We start from the raw sequence: 20,631 nt of genomic DNA, 5'->3' as shown, positions 1-20,631 counted from the left end.
ACGGCACTAAACGAAACTCTATCGCTCAAGTCCCTACTACAAATACCGATTAGTCGCCGGGTTCAGGCGAGCGGGTTATTAGTTGATAGCGCTATTTAGGTGTTTACCAGCCTCACACCGTGCCCTGGTTTGGGACGGTCGTGAACTAATGTACTCAGAAATCCGTCAATGATGATAGAACATTGACATCGGGGCATCCTGCGGATACGCAACGGTTACCTAGTGTTCGGTATTGGAAAAACAGTTTAGTCGCTAACTTTTGGGGTAGCTCCCCAGGGCATGTATAAACGGATAAATTAACTGGTGAAACAAAGTTTTTGGTAATTAAAACTGGACAACTAGTGAACTCACTCAGCATTATTGTTGACCCCTTACTGCATGCTTTGCAGGTAACCCGTGACGAAGGAGCTTGCTGCTTGGGACGTGTAGTGTCTGTTCACCCTTGTGTTGGGTGTTACCTTATTTTGAAACATGAACTATGTTTAAACTTCTTTACTTAAGCTTCCGCTACTTATTACTGTTTTGAACTTAAAACTTTAAACTCTGAACTTAATATTTGCTAAGCTTATGAATAGTAAGTATTACTTTTGTTATCAACTTAAGTATTCGGTATAATTGGTGGCTGGATCCTGGTCAGTCACGCCCCCGAAGCGGGTGTTATCCGCAGGTGGATTTTGGGGGTGTGACAGATTGGTATCAGAGCCATTGGTTATAGTGAACTTGGTTTTAAAAAGGGGGAAAATCTTTTTGGAGAAAACCAGACTATAACCCGTGACTCGTAACGACACTACACTCCAAGTGCAAGGCTCGACACATTTGACCTCATAGCTCGGACCAGTGTTTACTTGTTGCTTACTTTATGTTTCCTGTTATGCTATACGTATTAGTATGCCTAATTAGATAGACACACCTCTCTTTTCTATCTCATTCTCGTTACACTACGGCATCACACTCATACCGTGTTTTCTGGTTATGAAGACAATGAGTGGACGTGGAAGGGGAAACATCAACATGACACAGGCTCAGTTCACTAACCTGCTCAACACAGTGGCTGCAGCTTTCGCAGCTCACCCGATAGGTAAGCTCGTTGTTTTAGGATGTTTAGATCCTACCGCCACGTCGACTTTTCGCCTCTAAACCTATACGTTTCGCTTCTCACCCTATAGGTCAGCATGCACCTGCGCAACCACCAGTGTGTACTTTCAAAACTTTCATGGATTGCAAGCCTCTCCCTTTCAACGGCACTGAGGGTGCCATAGGTCTTCTGCATTGGATTGAGAAGATTGAAGCTGTTTTTGCTGTCTGTGAATGTCCCCCTGCAAATTGGGTGAAATTTGCTACTGCTACGCTTGAAGGAAGCGCGCTTTCTTGGTGGAAGGCGCAGATTCAGATGTTTGGTTTGGAAACTGCTAATGCTACTGCATGGGAGGATTTCAAGGATATGATTAAGGATGAATACTGTCACCGGGATGACATCCACAAGCTTGAGAATGAGTACTATGAGCTCAAGATGGTTGGGTCGGAAATTGAAACATACACCAAATTGTCAAATGACTATGCTGCTCTCTGCCCGAACATGTCTCGACCAATGTACCGAAGGATCGAACTGTATATCAAAGGTTTGGCTCCAGAGATTCGAAGCCATGTAACTTCAGCCAACCACACTACCATTCAGCCGATCGTTCGACTTGCTCACAAACTCACTGATCAGGCTGTAGAGGAGGGCAGGTTGCCCAAAAGGATCAGTGCTACTGTCGGAACTTCTAGTGACAGCAAGCGCAAGTGGGAAGGAAGTCAGAGCAAGGATGCTAACCCCACTCAGGCCCCAGCACAGCAAAGGAAAACTGAAAACAACAAGGGCACCCAGCAACAGGGTGGCTACCGGGGAAGCTACCCTAAGTGCAACAAGTGTAACAAGCACCACAATGGGGCATGTAACAAGGGCCAGTGTCAGCGATGCCACAAGATGGGGCACGAAGCCAAGGATTGTAGAAGTCAGTTCCCAGCTAGACAGAATCAGCAACAACCCCAACAGCAACAGCAGCAGGGAAACAACCGGACATGTTTTAAGTGTGGAGCTGAGGGGCACTTTAAGAAAGATTGCCCTGAACTGAATCAGAACCGCAACAATAATCAGGGAGCTGGGAACAACAATCAGAACAACAATGCTGGGAATGGTGCTAGAGGAAGGGCTTTCGTGATTGGAGCTGGTGAAGCAAGGAATGACCCCAATGTCGTGACGGGTAAGTTCCTACTCGATGATCGTTATGTTTCTGTGTTATTTGATTCCGGTGCCGATGCTAGTTATGTATCCCTACGTATTAGTAAGAAGCTTAAGCGTCCGCTTTCGTTACTAAGTTCTCCTCACCTCGTCGAGTTAGCTAATGGTAGAAACATCGAGGCCTCACATGTTGTCAAGGGCTGCAAACTAGAGCTGTCTGGTCAGACATTTACTATCGATCTTTTCCCTATTACTCTTGGAAGCTTCGACGTCGTTATTGGTATGGATTGGTTATCCAAGCATCGCGCTGAGATCCTTTGTCAAGAGAAAGCAGTTCGTATACCTCGCCGTTCTGGCAGACCCCTCATTGTACAAGGTGGCAAAAGTGGAGAAATCTCCGGCGTTATTTCTTTCTTGAAAGCCCAGAAGTGTTTACGAAAAGGGCACACCGCTATCTTAGCACTTGTTACCAACACGCAGGAAAAGGAAAAGAGGATTGAAGATTTTCCGGTAGTACGCGACTATCCCGAGGTATTTCCTGAGGAATTACCTGGACTCCCTCCCCATCGTCAGGTCGAATTCCAAATCGAGCTAGCTCCCGGAGCAGCGCCTATAGCTCGTGCACCTTATCGACTAGCCCCCGCAGAATTGAAGGAACTCTCTACTCAACTACAGGAACTATTGGATAAAGGGTTTATCCGTCCTAGTTCATCACCCTGGGGAGCACCGGTACTCTTTGTTAAGAAGAAGGATGGCACGTTCCGAATGTGCATTGACTACCGTGAGTTGAACAAGGTTACCATCAAGAATCGTTACCCTCTCCCACGGATCGACGATTTGTTTGATCAACTGCAAGGATCGAGCTACTACTCCAAGATTGACCTGCGATCAGGCTACCATCAGTTAAGGGTCCGTAATGAAGATATTTCCAAAACCGCATTCAGAACTCGTTATGGTCATTATGAATTCCTCGTTATGCCCTTTGGAATGACCAACGCCCCTGCAGTGTTCATGGACCTCATGAACCGGGTATGCAAACCCTACCTCGACAAATTCGTGATCGTGTTTATAGACGACATCTTGATCTACTCGAAAAGTCAGGAAGAGCATGAACAGCACCTACGACTTATCCTCGAACTCCTTCGCAACGAGCAACTGTATGCCAAGTTCTCGAAATGCGACTTCTGGCTTCGAGAAGTCCATTTCCTTGGGCACGTGGTTAACAAGGATGGAATCCACGTCGACCCAGCTAAGATCGACTCTATAAAGAATTGGCCTACCCCTAAGACTCCGACTGAAGTTCGCCAATTCTTGGGATTGGCAGGTTACTACCGCAGATTCATTCAAGGATTCTCAAAGATTGCTCAACCCCTCACTACACTCACTCAGAAAGGCGTCACCTACAAGTGGAATGAAGCGCAGGAATCTGCTTTTCAGAGGCTTAAGGATAACCTCTGCAGTGCTCCTATTCTCTCGTTACCTGAAGGAACGGACGACTTTGTGGTTTACTGTGATGCGTCTATTCATGGACTCGGTTGTGTGTTGATGCAACGCGAGAAAGTTATTGCTTACGCCTCTCGACAACTTAAGACACACGAAAAGAACTACACAACACACGACTTGGAACTGGGAGCAGTGATATTTGCGCTTAAGTTATGGAGACATTACCTGTACGGTACCAAGTGCACCATTTACACCGATCACAGGAGTCTCGAGCATATCTTCAAGCAAAAGGAACTAAACATGCGACAACGTCGATGGGTCGAACTTCTGAATGATTACGAATGCGCCATCAAGTACCATCCGGGCAAGGCCAATGTCGTGGCAGACGCCCTCAGCCGAAAGGACACTATACCAAAGCGCGTGCGAGCATTACAACTTACCATCCAGTCTAGTCTCCCTACCCAGATTCGAAATGCTCAGGTTGAAGCTCTGAAACCGGAAAACATCAGGGCTGAGTCCCTGCGAGGATCGAGGCAACAACTAGAACAGAAAGAAGACGGCGCCTACTATGTGGCAGGGCGCATTTGGGTCCCACTTTACGGAGATCTGCGAGAGCTTGTGATGGACGAAGCCCATAAGTCCCGTTACTCAGTACATCCTGGTTCAGATAAGATGTACCACGACTTAAGGACCACTTACTGGTGGCCTGGCATGAAAGCCCACATAGCAGCCTACGTTGGCAAATGTTTGACCTGCGCAAGAGTCAAGATCGAGTATCAGAAACCAGCAGGCTTACTCTAGCAACCGGAAATCCCGAAGTGGAAATGGGAACAAATTTCCATGGATTTTGTCACAGGATTACCTAGATCTCAACGCGGGAATGACACTTTTTGGGTGATAGTAGATCGATTGACTAAGACTGCACACTTTTTGGCCATTAAGGAAACAGACAAGTTTTCTACCTTAGCAGAAATCTATTTAAAGGAAGTAGTCTCCAGGCACGGGGTGCCAACTTCTATTATTTCCGACCGAGACGCTCGTTTTACTTCCGAGTTGTGGCAAGCTATGCACAAATCCTTTGGCTCACGTTTGGACATGAGCACCGCTTATCACCCGCAGACGGATGGGCAGTCTGAACGCACCATCCAAACCCTGGAAGACATGCTTAGAGCATGTGTGATCGATTTTGGCAAGAACTGGGAGAAGCATCTACCGTTGGTGGAATTCTCCTACAACAACAGCTACCACACTAGCATTCAGGCGGCACCTTTTGAGGCATTGTACGGTCGTAAATGCCGATCACCTCTTTGCTGGGCGGAAATAGGTGACAGTCAGCTCACAGGCCCAGAACTAGTGGTAGACACAACAGAAAAGATTTCCCAGATCAGGCAACGCATGGCGGCAGCTCGTGACCGTCAGAAAAGCTACGCTGACAAGCGTAGAAAACCGTTAGAATTCCAGGTCGGGGACCGGGTTCTACTTAAAGTCTCACCCTGGAAGGGTGTGGTCCGTTTCGGTAAACGGGGCAAGCTGAATCCACGGTATGTTGGACCATTCGAAATTACCGAGAAAATCGGTAAGGTTGCTTATAGATTAAACCTGCCTGCAGAGCTGAGTGCAGTGCACAACGTTTTTCACGTATCTAACCTGAAGAAGTGTTTGTCGGATGAAACACTTGTGATTCCTTTTAAGGAACTGACGATTGATGAACAGCTACACTTTACTGAGGAACCGATTGAGATCATGGATCGAGAGATCAAAACCCTCAAACGTAGCCAGATACCCCTCGTGCGAGTTCGTTGGAACTCACGACGCGGCCCAGAGTTTACCTGGGAGCGGGAAGACCAGATGAAGTCCAAGTATCCCCAGCTTTTCCCAAACGAAAACCCCAGCACTGAAGCTACAACCGAATTTCGGGACGAAATTCCAAACTAACGGGGGGATGATGTGACACCCCGTTAAAACACGCTAGCTTGGCAGTGGCTGCTTCAACTTTCGGGACGAAAGTTCTTAAAACTTGGGGATAATGTGACACTCTAGGTTTTTCCGAACGAACACTTTGTAATATTTTGTGCATATATGATTATTATTAATTGGAAACGTGACTTTTACATGATATGTGTGATATGTATGTATTATATATATATTTATATGAGAGCCGAAACCACGACCCGAGACCATGACTCGCAACCGGGCGGTTGCGAGTGGGCCACTCGGTCTCGAGTGGGCTCTTGGGCCGAAACCCCCTTAGCCCACTTGATGCTTGGTGTATAAATTCCAACCTCTTCCACACTTGTTTCATTTGGTTGCACAAACACACCCACACTTCTCCTACTTTCTCTCAACTAAGAAAACCCTCAAACAACAAACCATTCTCTCCTTCTCTTCTCGGTTCAAGCTTGGATCCCGGACAAGAAATTCGGACACTTCATCTCCTCGGCTTCTTCCTTTATTTCGGCTCATCCTTCTCATTCTCAACCGGTTAGTCATCATTATGTGCATAGGACTTATGTTGTGTATATGAAGTAGAAAATGCTTGGTTAGAAACATTATGCATGATTCTAGGGTGATTTGTGAAGTAAACTATATGTGAAAACCATTTATGTGTGAATACTTGTGACATGTTTGAAATGTCTAGAAAATGGTAGTCTAAGAATATGTATGGCTAACCAAACTATGCTTCTTTGTTTCTTGCAAAATGGTGATGTTTAACATAAGATTTCGGCTATATAATGTATGTTTTCTTGTTTAGCATCATGATCTTGTCAAAAATATGTGATTTTTGGTTCAAGAATGTGTGATTATGTTTGACATGAAAACCCTAAAAATGATGAACAAAGGATGAACTTGTTTGAATATGACTTGAAGATGTAAAAATGGCAAAGTTTGATCTATCTTTACTAGTATTCAGATTAGGAAAAAGTGTTAGTGAAACCTTATTGGTAGTTTCCTAATATGGGTCTGATTTCATATGTACAAATTGGACTGTCTTTTCTGCATCATCACGTGTGTATGAAAGTGACAGATTACGACTCGCAACCACGGCATTACGACTCGCAACCACAGCATTCCGACTCGAAACCACACCGTTGCGACTCGCAACCAAAGCATGACAAGTCGAAACCACGTGGTTACGACTCGAGACTACGACGGTTGCGACTCGCAACCAACACGTGACAACTCGAGACCACCGTTGCGACTCGCAACCATAACGTGACAAGCCGCAACCCCCTGGTTACGACTCGAGACCAGCCGGTTGCGACTGGGCTGTCCACTTTGGTTATTGGGCCATTATGTGTTATGGGCTATCTGTTGACTGGGTTATGTGTTACTGTTGACTGCTTAATTGTTTAGGCCGGCCCAATAACCCCATGACTATTTACTTGTATGCATGATACGTGCCCGTATGTGTTTTACGTGAATGCTTGTATACCGAACCTGACCTATACCGGTAACCATGTTAGGACGTGGTGACCAACGTGATTGACAAGTAACCTTAACCTACCGAGCAACCCAAGGTGAGTTCACAACTTAAAAGCATGCGTCCCGGTGGTTTGGGACACGAGACTAAAACAATCCTATCCCCTGGTAAAAGGGGATACCATTTACATACCTTCCCTAGTTATTGGGAACAAAACTTACTTTTCCTTCCCGGGTATTGGGAAACCTTTTGGTTAATTACTGTTTATACGGATTGCAACTAACGGCACTAAACGAAACTCTATCGCTCAAGTCCCTACTACAAATACCGATTAGTCGCCGGGTTCAGGCGAGCGGGTTATTAGTTGATAGCGCTATTTAGGTGTTTACCAGCCTCACACCGTGCCCTGGTTTGGGACGGTCGTGAACTAATGTACTCAGAAATCCGTCAATGATGATAGAACATTGACATCGGGGCATCCTGCGGATACGCAACGGTTACCTAGTGTTCGGTATTGGAAAAACAGTTTAGTCGCTAACTTTTGGGGTAGCTCCCCAGGGCATGTATAAACGGATAAATTAACTGGTGAAACAAAGTTTTTGGTAATTAAAACTGGACAACTAGTGAACTCACTCAGCATTATTGTTGACCCCTTACTGCATGCTTTGCAGGTAACCCGTGACGAAGGAGCTTGCTGCTTGGGACGTGTAGTGTCTGTTCACCCTTGTGTTGGGTGTTACCTTATTTTGAAACATGAACTATGTTTAAACTTCTTTACTTAAGCTTCCGCTACTTATTACTGTTTTGAACTTAAAACTTTAAACTCTGAACTTAATATTTGCTAAGCTTATGAATAGTAAGTATTACTTTTGTTATCAACTTAAGTATTCGGTATAATTGGTGGCTGGATCCTGGTCAGTCACGCCCCCGAAGCGGGTGTTATCCGCAGGTGGATTTTGGGGGTGTGACAGTCAGACTTTAGCTACAACACACATTTTATAACACCAAAATATATCGTAAATTCTTCCAAAAAACTGTTATTGATAAACAAAATTATATAATAATACTTATAGCAGACGCTATATAATCATACTTATTCATCATTAGCCCAACCACTGTTAGTATCAACAGTCGTTAGAATAAACAGTTGTTTCATCATCAGCAGATGTTCTCTTTTGCCAAACTTTAACTACAACAGACCTTTTACAAATCCAAGTATTGACTCTCTGTAATTTGCAGGAGCACATATTCTTCAAAAAACTGCTATCAATTATCAAATTCTAAACATTTGTTTTATCTTTGCACTTATCTGTTCACCATCAAACAAACCCTTGATATTATTAAACCTCTGTTGACTTACCAAACAGATGTTCAAACACAATTCAACATCAACATAATATGTTCACCATCAAACCAACCCTTGACACTATTAAACCTCTGTTGACTTACCAAACAAATGTTCAGACACAATTCAACATCAACATAATCTAAATCAAACTCAAACACTAAATAAGTAAAACTAAAATGCAACATAGATTCATAAAATTAAAATTTATTCATTTATTCATGACATTAAAAGTCCGATAATTACATAACATACTGAACAACATTAAAGTTCAAATCTAACAATAACAGCAAGAATTAAGAAACTTTAGCTTCAACTCCATCGATTGTTGAACCTCTCGATGTATGTCCTTCAACATCGCCATGAACTCCACGTCTCTATCACCGCACTCTATATTACTGACAACACAAAGCTCATGAACGGAGGTTGAAGGCATCCGCATAAGATATCTGGAAACCTGCTCCCTAGTGAACAGGCCAACTTGCAATCCATCAAACTATCTCTTCAACTCTTGAAGAGTAGCCCTATCTTCATACACCTGTTCCTCGATTTGCCTGACAAAACGCTGCTTTAAATCATCTGATTTTGCATTTGTGAATGACGCCATTTGAATAAACTATATTACTCGACTTTCCTGAAAGTATGATATCTTCGTAGGAAAACGTGATGAAAAACAAGTGAAGTGACTATGAGTTTATATACTGAAATTTGGTATTATGAAAACGTGTACATTTAATATAAACATATTAATGTATATTTCAAAACAGCAATCTTTTAATGCAAAAACCTTTTCAAACCCCAACTTTTATGGGAAAACTGTAAAATTAAATACCAAGAAACCCAAAGGAGAAAATTTCGAAGTTCAAAGAACAAAAGCAGATTATCACAATTACAATTAACCTCTTGATTTACCATGTAGACGCATGTTTAAACTCTATAAAAGACCGATGATTGCTTTTGATTCAAAACATCAACAAATTGTCCTACAAATCACTTTCTGTCAAAAATTGTTCCAAATCAGAAAAACAACAAAAATTCTACATGGCAAACTTCAGCTTCTACCACTGGTCAGACACCAGCGATGTTAAAACATAGTTCTCCATGTGGTCACTCAAAGAACAAAGAACAAACGAAGAACTAAACAGGAAAGTCGACATAATAAAAGACACTAATTACAACAAAACCTGGAACAGCATAGCATTGCTCGATGAAGTCCTCCACTCTCCTCCATCAGAGTTTCAAAAGAATGCAGAATAGTTTCTGACACAACTTCTAAAACAGGATCAGAAAATCTGCAACATGATAACTGACCTGAAATTCAAAAGAGAGCATGAAATCACATGGAGAAAGGCCAGAGTCTACGAAATCCTAGCAAGTGTCAACTCTAGCGTGTAATACTTTATAAATATTTCATTAAATTTGTATGTTTCTTGTAACACCCATACTAATTTAATATTAATATATAAAAGTAAAGTAAGCATTTTATAAGAAAATGCCACTTATTAAAAATCTTTTACATTACGAGTGTTTAAACATGTTTACAACATCCAAAACATAGTTAAAAGTGTTTACATAATTCACTTATAACAAAACAAATCAAGATTTGACGCGAAAGCTTCATTTAACATGCGTTCGGTTCTTGCTCGTCGCTTGATCTTCATCCGGGACTCTCGACATTCACCTATGATCAAAACCAACTTAAAAGTTTGTTTTAATAGTTAAATAACAAGCACAACAAGGTATATGGGTCAAACAAACAAAATAAACAAAAATTTCAGGATTTCACCCCATCGCCGCGCGCGACGGTGTTTTCCAGTGGGCGTCGCGCGACGCCACGCCATCATTTGGTCAGAATGTTGTTTCCTGTTGCTGCATATTTGCCCAGCTAAGTTTTACCAAAACCAACTTCAAAATGGCATAACTTTCATTCTACTAATCCGTTTTACGTGATTCTTTTTCCTATGCGATCGTAATTTAATTCTCCATCATATGGAGTTAACACCCAACATCTAAACTCGAAAATAATGTATTTCAAGCTCTCGGCTTAAAATGGAGTTTTAAAGACTTTTGACCCGTTCAAACTTTTATCAAACCAACTTGTTTGTTACACCTGAATTCTTGTTGACCTCATGTTTTAAATATTTCCTATCACACAAGGTTCAGACCACGGGTTACTACGTATTATTAACCCGTTTATGCTTACACGCTTATTTTACCCTTTAAGGGTATTTACATGCTTATTAAGCAGAATTCTTGCTCATTTATATCTAGCATCATATTTTCACGTTAAAAGTATCTACCTATATCACATAATCTTCATGCAAGTTCCTAAACAACCCATATGGGTCGTTTGCCCAATTTACCCTTCAAGGGCGTTTTGGTCAATTTCAATCCCTCATTTTACGACGAAGGACTTTCACCATTTATTTGATCAAAATTTGCACGTTTAACTACATCCTTATATTTCCGTACCTGGCTCGGGTCAACCTATTGACCCGTTTTAATACCTTGCCTCAACAATTTGCTAATTCATAGCAACGCTAATTCATAAGCCGCTTTTTCCTGTAAGCATAAGACTCGACAAGTGCTTATTAGTCGTGATTTGTCAAATGGTATCGATATTGCCATTTGACCTGTTTAGTCTAAACGACCAAACATTTTGCGCTTATATTCCGATGGTATTTATTTACCAATTTGTTAAGTAAGTCATTTCGTATTCCTTACCATTTAGTTATGTCTTTTAAATCCGTTTCTTACACGTTAACCCAACGTGGCTTATCCACTTGGTGTCGTTTTAAACTTCAATCCTTATCCATTTATACATGACTAAATCACCATTTTCCATTTTTTTATTTATTTAGGCCTACTTACAAAGTAGCCATTCAAAGATTCATTTTATATATGTCATCTATGACCAAATTTCCATTTCGCATCTTTTGATATGTTCCGACCCGTACCACTTTGTGTCAGAACCATAGTTCGAATACAACCATTGCCGTAATAGTAACTGAGAATTACAGGCATATCTTACAAAAGGGTGTAAGCTTTACTTACCTTGAATTCCGATTATGCTTTTCCACGCGTATTAGTTCCGTTTGACCCGCTTCTACCCAAGCTTCCACCTAGCTTTTCGAGCGTCAATCTACCTTTTATCATTCGCAAGGTGATTAGATTAGTCATTATTATCAAGACTATCTCACCTTACGGAATTTATATCAAAATCACCAATTGATTTCGTTATTGGCCAGTTTGACTTTTAAAAGTCAAATGGCCTATAACACGAGCAATTACACAATTAAGTTCAACAATTCATTTAAGAAATTTGTCAAATATCCGATAGGCATTATTCTGACACTACCGTTTTAACTAGTTTTCTCATCAAATTCATTATACTTCTAATTTCTTTAACTAGTTCAAACGATTATCGTAACTAGTTTCTTTATTCATTTTCGCAAGAGCCAGGGGTTCCTTTTTATAAGCGAGACCCGCTTCATCATACTGTTTAGCATTCATCCGAATACCTATTATAATTAAGTTTTATACACAACCGAGTAGACCGCAGTTTTATTCAGGCATTTTAACAAACACCTGGTGGGCATAATTTTTACGTATTTACAATCAAGTTCATAACTTGTCATTTAGCTAAGATTAACATCAATTTGGCAAATTCACATCAATTTTAACATCAACAAATCTGAAATTGCTTTATAGAATTCAAATTACACTAGAACAACAATCATAATCCTAGTGTTTTCATACTTCTACATAACCCACTTAACACCTTCATTGGTGCTTATGAGTTTCATAAGAATTAAGCAATATTTCAACAATCTAATGACTAGGGTTTGTTCCTAGACACTATTTCACTCTAATTTCATCCAAACAACATTCATACAACACTAATTTCGAATTATAATTGTTCATCCAGAATTTAAGATGAAACCAAATAGTGAAATTTGACATACCTTTTGATCCCCTTAGATGAGTGATCACTAGTTTAAGCTTCGTTTTTTATTTGAACTTGATTTGCCTTCTAGATTTGATCAATTTTGTGGATTAGGGTTTGAGTTTTTGGGGAGCTCTCCTGGCTCTGTGTTTGTACGCGACCAGACACACACACACACACACACACACACACTAGTGTGTGTGTTTTGTTTATTTTAAGTTTTAATAAAACCTTATTTCAATTGCCCATTTTTGGTCCCTCAACTTTTAAAGGTTTATAGTTGAGCCAATTTACTACAAAGCTCTTTATTGTTTATAAGTTATTATTACCTAGGTTAGTAAATCCTAGTTATGCTATCCTTCGGTTAAACCAACATATATACCATATGCAATTAAATATAATTTCTAAGATTTTCGGGGTGTTAAAAGTCTACCCCCCTTAAAGTGGTTTCGTCCCCGAAACCTTATTTACGTAGTTCTTTAATTTAGAGTAAACGAACTTAGTTTCGTTTTTATGATATTCATTCCTTCGGTGTCTTTTATGTGTAAGTCCTCACGGACCGAGGCTTTCGCCTCTTATTTCTTGTCCTTGTCCCCTTTTTGACCGATTTTGTCATTTGACCACTCAGTTGTGTTAGTCATCAACATGTTTATTTCATGTTAATCCTATATTGACAAGCGCTTTGAACAATTTATGACATTATCTTGCCTCTGTATCGTTCTATCGGCTAGACTAATTAGTCACCGTAACTTCACACCCCGTCACCCGGGTATACTACGCTGCCATCTCCGGCCTTATGTATGTTTACGGTTTCCTGAATCACCTCATACCACTTATGTTTGTTAAAACGTTGCTTTTGACTAAAAACTAAAATTTTAGTTTACGTACTCTTTTTGTCTTACTTCTTTCTCTCATATTTAGGAATGTTACTTCCGAGGATCTATTCCTTTCCGTTATTATTTAATGTGGGGAAATATATCTAATTCCCACGCTTAACCTATATGACCCGTAGGTTCTTTCACTTAGCCTCGTAGGCTATTTATTTAAATTCTCACCTTTTTACCTTTTTAAGGTGAGACCCCATGAGTTCGTTTCTTTCTATTTGTGACCCAAAGTTCTTTTTGGTCCGGTAGACTTAGCACCATTTTTAATCCCATAGGTTATGATGATCCCATAGATCGTCTTTTATTCACGTCTATATTCAAATGTATATTTATACATATATAGCTTCAAGGCATCCCTTGTTATGTTTGGAATCATTTATTTTCGCTTTTGAACTTTAGTTGACCTTGACCGTAGTCTAAGGTTTCATTTGTTTACTTTCGGACTAATCTTCCAACTTTATGACTCCTTACGTCATTTACTCGTCAGTTTGTTCTATACTTACCGTTTCCCCGTTCGTACTTATACTTCTTTGCAACCCATTACCCGGGTTCTTTTATCTTAATGTTTTTATCGTTCTCGTTTCGTTAGTATGTGTTTTTCCCTTCCTACACTATCCCATAACCTTTTATATAGATTTGTTAATATCTCGTGCTTTTATTTATTCGGTTCGTGCTTACTTTCATTAGCAAGCGTTATTCTTTATTTATTTCGTTTGACTTGTTCGTGTGAAATTTTATCACTTATGGATGTCAAACTTCATTCTTTGTTCGACCCGTTCAACTTTAAAATAGTTGAACATAATTTATCAAAATTTCTATTTACATCATCCTGTCTGTCACACCCCCAAAATCCCACACGCGGAGTACCACCGCTTGGAGGCGTGACATGACCAGGATCAAGCCACCAATCATATTGAACATATAAATGAGTTATAAAAGTTTCCATCAATACGAAAGGTGTTTATCAAAACCAACAAGAGTAAATATAGCGGAAGCACTAACATGGAAAAACCCAACATAAGCATTAACGTATGAAAAGTAATAAGTGTTTGTTCACGATCCAATACCCACAACAACCTGCTCCTCCTTGTGCAAGCTCCTTAAGTACCTAAGGTCCTGCAAGGCATGCAGCAGAGAGTCAACAACTAGTTGAGCGAGTTCACGAAAAGTAAGTTCAGTAATAGTAATTGTATGAGTCGCATTATGTTCGTTCATTGTTCATGTATAGTATTGGTTTCCATCGCGGGCCCTTTCGGCATGTATGCGAAGATTTGGGTTAATACTCCCAAATATCCTAGACTATGTATATTTGTATCGCGGCCACCCTGGCATTACTTGCGAAGATTTAGTCTCTATAGTTCGCAGCCTCCCCGAAGCATGTGTGCGAAGATCAGTCAATTATCGCAGCCAACCCTTGGCGTGTGTGCGAAGATCAGTCAATTATCGCAGCCAACCCTTGGCGTGTGTGCGAAGATCAGTTCAAGTAGGTATACTAGTCTAGCCGTATCTTATCATTTACCATCCTCACCCTGAGGACCATATCATTAGGTTCCATTAACTAAGTACGCACGAAATAATCATCCAATCCCATTCCCACCCTGGGAACCCCATGCCTTGGCTGTGTGAACTCACCTTGGGTTGCTCGGCAGATACACAGAAAGTACAGGTAAGCTAGTAAGTGGTCAACCACGTCCTATCATGGTTATTTATACAAGTCAGGTTCGCATTCGAGTATAGCACGTATGTTCTACACATAATGTACACAAGTATCATCATGGCAATTCACACGTATTTCATAGCAGTCCAATAACAGACACGTAACAAGTTCAAGTATCCGGCCCAATCAATTGGTCGTGACAGTGCAAGTCCAAACAGTGTGCATGTGTAGCCGGTCTCTAGTCGCAACAAAAGGAGGTCTCGACTAGTGCATAAATCACTCGAGACTAGGTGGTCTCGAGTCAGGTCTCGAGTCGAAACAGGACGGTCTCGGGTTGTCTTGGTCTGGTCGAGACTTCACGGTCTCGAGTCGCAACCGGACTCGCAAGGCTGGTCTCGAGCTGTGCTGTTTGTGTGCGAGTGTTGTGGTCTCGAGTCGAGACTAGGAGTTCTCGACTCGCAACCCGTGTCCAGATCAGGAATGTAACCAACTTCCTAATTTCCATAATTTGCAGCTCAATCAGTTCCGTAATTTTAGCAAACATCTTTGGCAGTTTCACAATTCGGATCAATCAACAACTTATTCAGAAATCAAACATGTTCACATACGTTCATATCATATCAAGAACATCTATCCACCAACATGCGGAACATATAATCGGATTCATGTGATTAATAGAACTATCATGCAACCTAAATCATAACCCCTTATCATAATATCACAACCGGTTAACAACATACATTCGAACAAGCACAATGACAATAGCAGTAGCCTTCAATCCGGTTATCATGCATTCATAATATCATACAACCTATGAACCGAGTTACTAGCATGCATAACCCTAATATAATCATATACAATCAAAACAATCACAACATCATCAAAAAAATTAACCGATTATATCATCAACCTCACCAAGCATGAAATCGGTAAACATATACTAACCGGGTTAGAGGATCGAAACAAGTGAGGTCTCGAGTGAACAAGGGTGGTCCGAACAAGGAATGATCTTCGATCCTAAGGGTTGTTGCTGTCGGGTTTGAGGGAATGAGAGAACTAGGGTTTGTTGTGTATGAGGTAATTGTAACAAATGAGAGAACAAACCCCCAAAGGTGGTTATTTGTTTGCGTAGAGGAGAAGTGGGCCGGCCCATCACGGCTGCCCCTTCTGGTCCGATTTCATAAGACACGGCCCCAAGTAGGTGGGCTTGTGCGAGTGTGAGTGTCGTGCGGTTTGGGCTCAAGTAACATAATCACATAATCATAACATATTACACATAACACATACATTTATTCAATTAGAGTAGCTCACGTAACGTTACAAGATAGATCTAAAGTACGAGTTGTCACATTATCCCCATCTAAAAAGAAATTTCGTCCCGAAATTTGGTATGCACTTACTGAGGAAGCTAGGTAAGTTAGCGTTCACTGGTTTTCCTGGGGTGTCACATCCTCCCCCCGTTGATCTGGAATTTCGTCCCGAAATTCCGAAGTAGTAGCTTCAGCCTCAGTAGTGGTTGCATTGGTTCCGAATAACTGGGGGTACTTTTCTGTCATCCTGTCTTCGCGTTCCCAGGTGTACTCTGGGCCACGTTTGGAGTTCCAACGAACTCGGACAAGAGGGATTCTCTTGTGTTTGAGGACCTTCACATCCCGGTCCGTAATTTCAACTGGCTCCTCGACGAACTGCAACCGCTCGTCGATAGTGAGTTCCTTAAAAGGAACTATGAGGGTCTCATCTGACAGACATTTCTTCAGATTCGACACGTGGAATACGTTGTGAACTGCACCGAGTTCAGCTGGTAGGTTTAGCTTGTAGGCCACTTTGCCTATTTTCTCAACGATTTCGAACGGTCCGACATACCGCGGATTTAGTTTGCCCCGTCTGCCAAAGCGAACCACACCCTTCCAGGGTGAGACTTTAAGTAAATCCCGGTCCCCGACCTAAAATTCCAACGGTTTCCTACGCTTATCCGCGTATGCTTTCTGACGGTCGCGTGCTGCCGCCATGCGTTGTCGTATTTGTGCAATCTTTTCTGTGGCGTCCACTACAATCTCTGGACCCGTGATCTGACTATCCCCCACCTCTGCCCAACAGAGAGGTGACCGGCATTTACACCCGTACAATGCCTCGAATGGAGCGGCTTGTATGCTGGTGTGATAACTGTTATTATATGAGAACTCCACCAAAGGGAGGTGCTTTTCCCAGCCGTTGCCGAAATCAATAACGCATGCCCGAAGCATGTCTTCAAGAGTTTGGATCGTTCGCTCAGACTGCCCATCCGTCTGAGGATGATACGCTGTGCTCATGTCTAACCGTGAGCCGAAAGATTTATGCATCGCTTGCCATAGCTCTGACGTGAATCGTGCATCCCGATCCGAAATGATGGAGGTGGGCACCCCGTGCCTCGAAACAACTTCTTTAAGATAAACGTCTGCGAGAGTGGAGAACTTATCCGTTTCCTTTATAGCCAGAAAGTGTGCAGACTTGGTGAGTCGATCCACGATCACCCATATGGTATCATTCCCACGCTGGGATCTGGGTAGGCCTTTAACGAAATCCATGGAAATTTCTTCCCATTTCCATTGCGGTATCTTGGGTTGCTGAAGTAGGCCCGCTGGTTTCTGGTACTCGACCTTGACCCTCGCACAGGTCAAGCACTTTCCAACGTACATAGCGATGTGGGCCTTCATGCTAGGCCACCAATAAGTAGTTCTGATGTCGTGGTACATTTTATCGGACCCTGGGTGTACCGAGTAGCGAGACTTGTGCGCTTCGTCCATCACAAGTTCGCGTAGACCGCCATAAAGTGGGACCCAAATACGCCCCATTACATAGTAGGCGCCGTCTGCCTTCTGTTCTAATCGTTGCCTTGAGCCGCGTAGGGCTTCAGCCCTGACGTTTTCTGGTTTCAATGCTTCTGCCTGAGCATTTCGTATCTGTGCTGGAAGACTGGACTGTATAGTGAGCTGCAAGGCTCGTACGCGTCTAGGTAGAGTGTCCTTTCGACTGAGGGCGTCAGCCACAACATTGGCCTTGCCTGGATGGTACTTGATGGCGCATTCGTAATCGTTCAGTAGTTCAACCCATCTTCGTTGACGCATGTTCAAATCCTTTTGCTTAAGAATATGCTCGAGACTCCTGTGATCGGTGTAAATTGTGCACTTGGTACCGTACAGGTAGTGTCGCCATATCTTGAGCGCGAAAACAACGGCTCCCAGCTCTAAATCGTGCGTCGTGTAGTTTCGTTCATGTATCTTAAGTTGACGCGAAGCGTAAGCGATAACCTTATCCCGTTGCATCAATACACATCCAAGACCCTGGATGGATGCATCACAATATACTACGAAATCGTCCGTGCCCTCTGGCAATGAGAGGATAGGTGCGCTGCAAAGCCTATCCTTTAGGTACTGAAAAGCAGTTTCTTGCGTATTGCTCCAGCGGTAGGTGACACCCTTCTGGGTCAGTAGTGTAAGCGGCTGGGCAATCTTTGAAAATCTTTAATAAACCGTCTGTAGTAACCCGCCAAACCCAAGAATTGGCGTATTTCCGTTGGCGTACGTGGTGCAGGCCAGTTCCTAATCGAGTCTACCTTGGATGGATCGACATGAATCCCATCCTTGTTTACTACGTGGCCTAGAAAGTGGACTTCACGAAGCCAGATGTCGCATTTCGAAAACTTAGCGTACAGTTGTTCCTTTCGAAGAAGTTCCAAGATAAGCTGCAAGTGCTGCTCGTGTTCCTCCTGACTCTTGGAGTAGATCAGGATGTCGTCGATGAAAACAATGACGAACTTGTCAAGATAGGGTTTGCACACCCTGTTCATCAGATCCATAAATACGGCAGGCGCGTTCGTTAACCCGAACGGCATGACAAGAAACTCGTAATGACCATAACGAGTTTTGAAAGCGATTTTAGAGACGTCCTCATCCCGGACTCTCAGCTAATGGTACCCTGACCTCAAGTCTATCTTGGAGTAGTAACTCGATCCCTGCAACTGGTCGAATAAGTCGTCTATACGCGGAAGAGGATAACGGTTCTTCACCGTCACCTTGTTCAGTTCACGGTAGTCGATGCACATCCTGAAAGTGCCATCCTTCTTTTTCACGAAAAGTACTGGAGCTCCCCAAGGCGATGAGCTTGGACGAATAAAGCCCTTTTCCAAGAGCTCTTGTAGCTGCTTCGACAGTTCTTCCAGCTCGGTTGGAGCTAAACGATACGGTGCTCGAGCTATTGGTGCTGCTCCTGGAGCGAGCTCGATTTGAAATTCGACTTGGCGATGTGGCGGTAAACCAGGTAAATCCTCAGGAAACACCTGAGGGAAGTCACGTACAACCGGAATATCCTCCAGCTTCTTTTCCTTTGCTGATGCGTCAGTGACAAGTGCCAGAATTGCAGTGTGCCCCTTTCGTAAACATTTCTGCGCCTTTAAGAAAGAGATGATGCCAACCACAGCACCACTCTTGTCGCCTTGAACTTCGAGAGGTTCCTGACTAGAACGAGGAATACGAATAACCTTTTCCTTGCACAAAATTTCTACTTGCTGTTGCTGCTGGCGATTCTGATCTACAGGCCGTGGGCACCTAAATCCTTAGCTTCATGACCCATCTTGAGACACCTCTGGGAATGTCCCTCGTTGCACTAACCCCTATGGTGTCTGTTGGCTGACCCGGGCTCTGGTGATCACTATTCTTGCGCTGCTGCTGTCCTTGAGACTGAACGGTAGCGGAACTCTTGCTGGAATACCCATCCCATTTCCGTTTGTTGTCGCTGTGTGTAGCAGGAGTAGCAGAAGTAGTGACAGCAGTAGTGGTAGCACTGACGCGTTTGGGCAGCTTGTTCTGTTCTAATGCCTGATCTGTGAGTCGATGAGCAAGACGCTGGATGTCTTGGATGTTGTCGAGGTTTGCCGATGTAACATGGATCTGGATCTCTGGCGCGAGTCCCTTGAGATACAACTCAATGCGCTTCACTGGAGGGTCCACCATCGTTGGACACAAGATGGCCAGTTCGTTTGACCGTTTCGTGTAAGCTTCTATCTCTGACCCCGTCATCTTCAAGTGATAAAACTCATTCTCCAACTTATGAATATCATCCCTTGTGCAGTACTCACGTTTGATAAGTTCTTTGAAATCATTCCAGGGTGTGGCGTTAGCAGCTGCCAACCCTAAGATCTGAACTTGGGCGTTCCACCAAGTTAGTGCTATTCCTTCTAGCGTGCCAGTGGCGTACTTGACCCTGCGAGCCTCAGGGCATTCACACATTTCAAACACTGACTCTAGCTTCTCAAACCAATGGAGGAGTCCCACTGCCCCCTCGGTGCCACTAAATGTGCTGGGACGACAGTCCATGAAGTTCTTGAAAGTGCAGACAGGTTGCTGCGCGTGTTGACCTATTGTGTACGAATAGGGAAAAGTTTAAATACAAGGGCTAGTTTAGGAGTGTAGGATCTAAAGATCCTAGTGTGAGTTATAACCACAGGATATACCTCCTGCTTGTGCGGCTGCAAGTGCCGCAGCAACTTGAGCTTGAACGAGAGCCTCTAGCTGGGCTTGAGTCATGTTAACACGTCCAAACATGATCGAGTAGTAAAAGTAGCATAAGTGTGCATGGTTCGCGAGTAGTGCGATGACAGAAGAGTGTAAGCACATAGGTGTTCTCAAGTAACGACGTATAGTAAGCAATGTAATCTAGCATATTACGAGCAAAGTTCT

The sequence above is a fragment of the Helianthus annuus genome, chromosome 12 (assembly GCF_002127325.2).
Source record: "Helianthus annuus cultivar XRQ/B chromosome 12, HanXRQr2.0-SUNRISE, whole genome shotgun sequence".
Taxonomy (NCBI): domain Eukaryota; kingdom Viridiplantae; phylum Streptophyta; class Magnoliopsida; order Asterales; family Asteraceae; genus Helianthus; species Helianthus annuus.
This window is presented reverse-complemented; position numbering follows the sequence as displayed.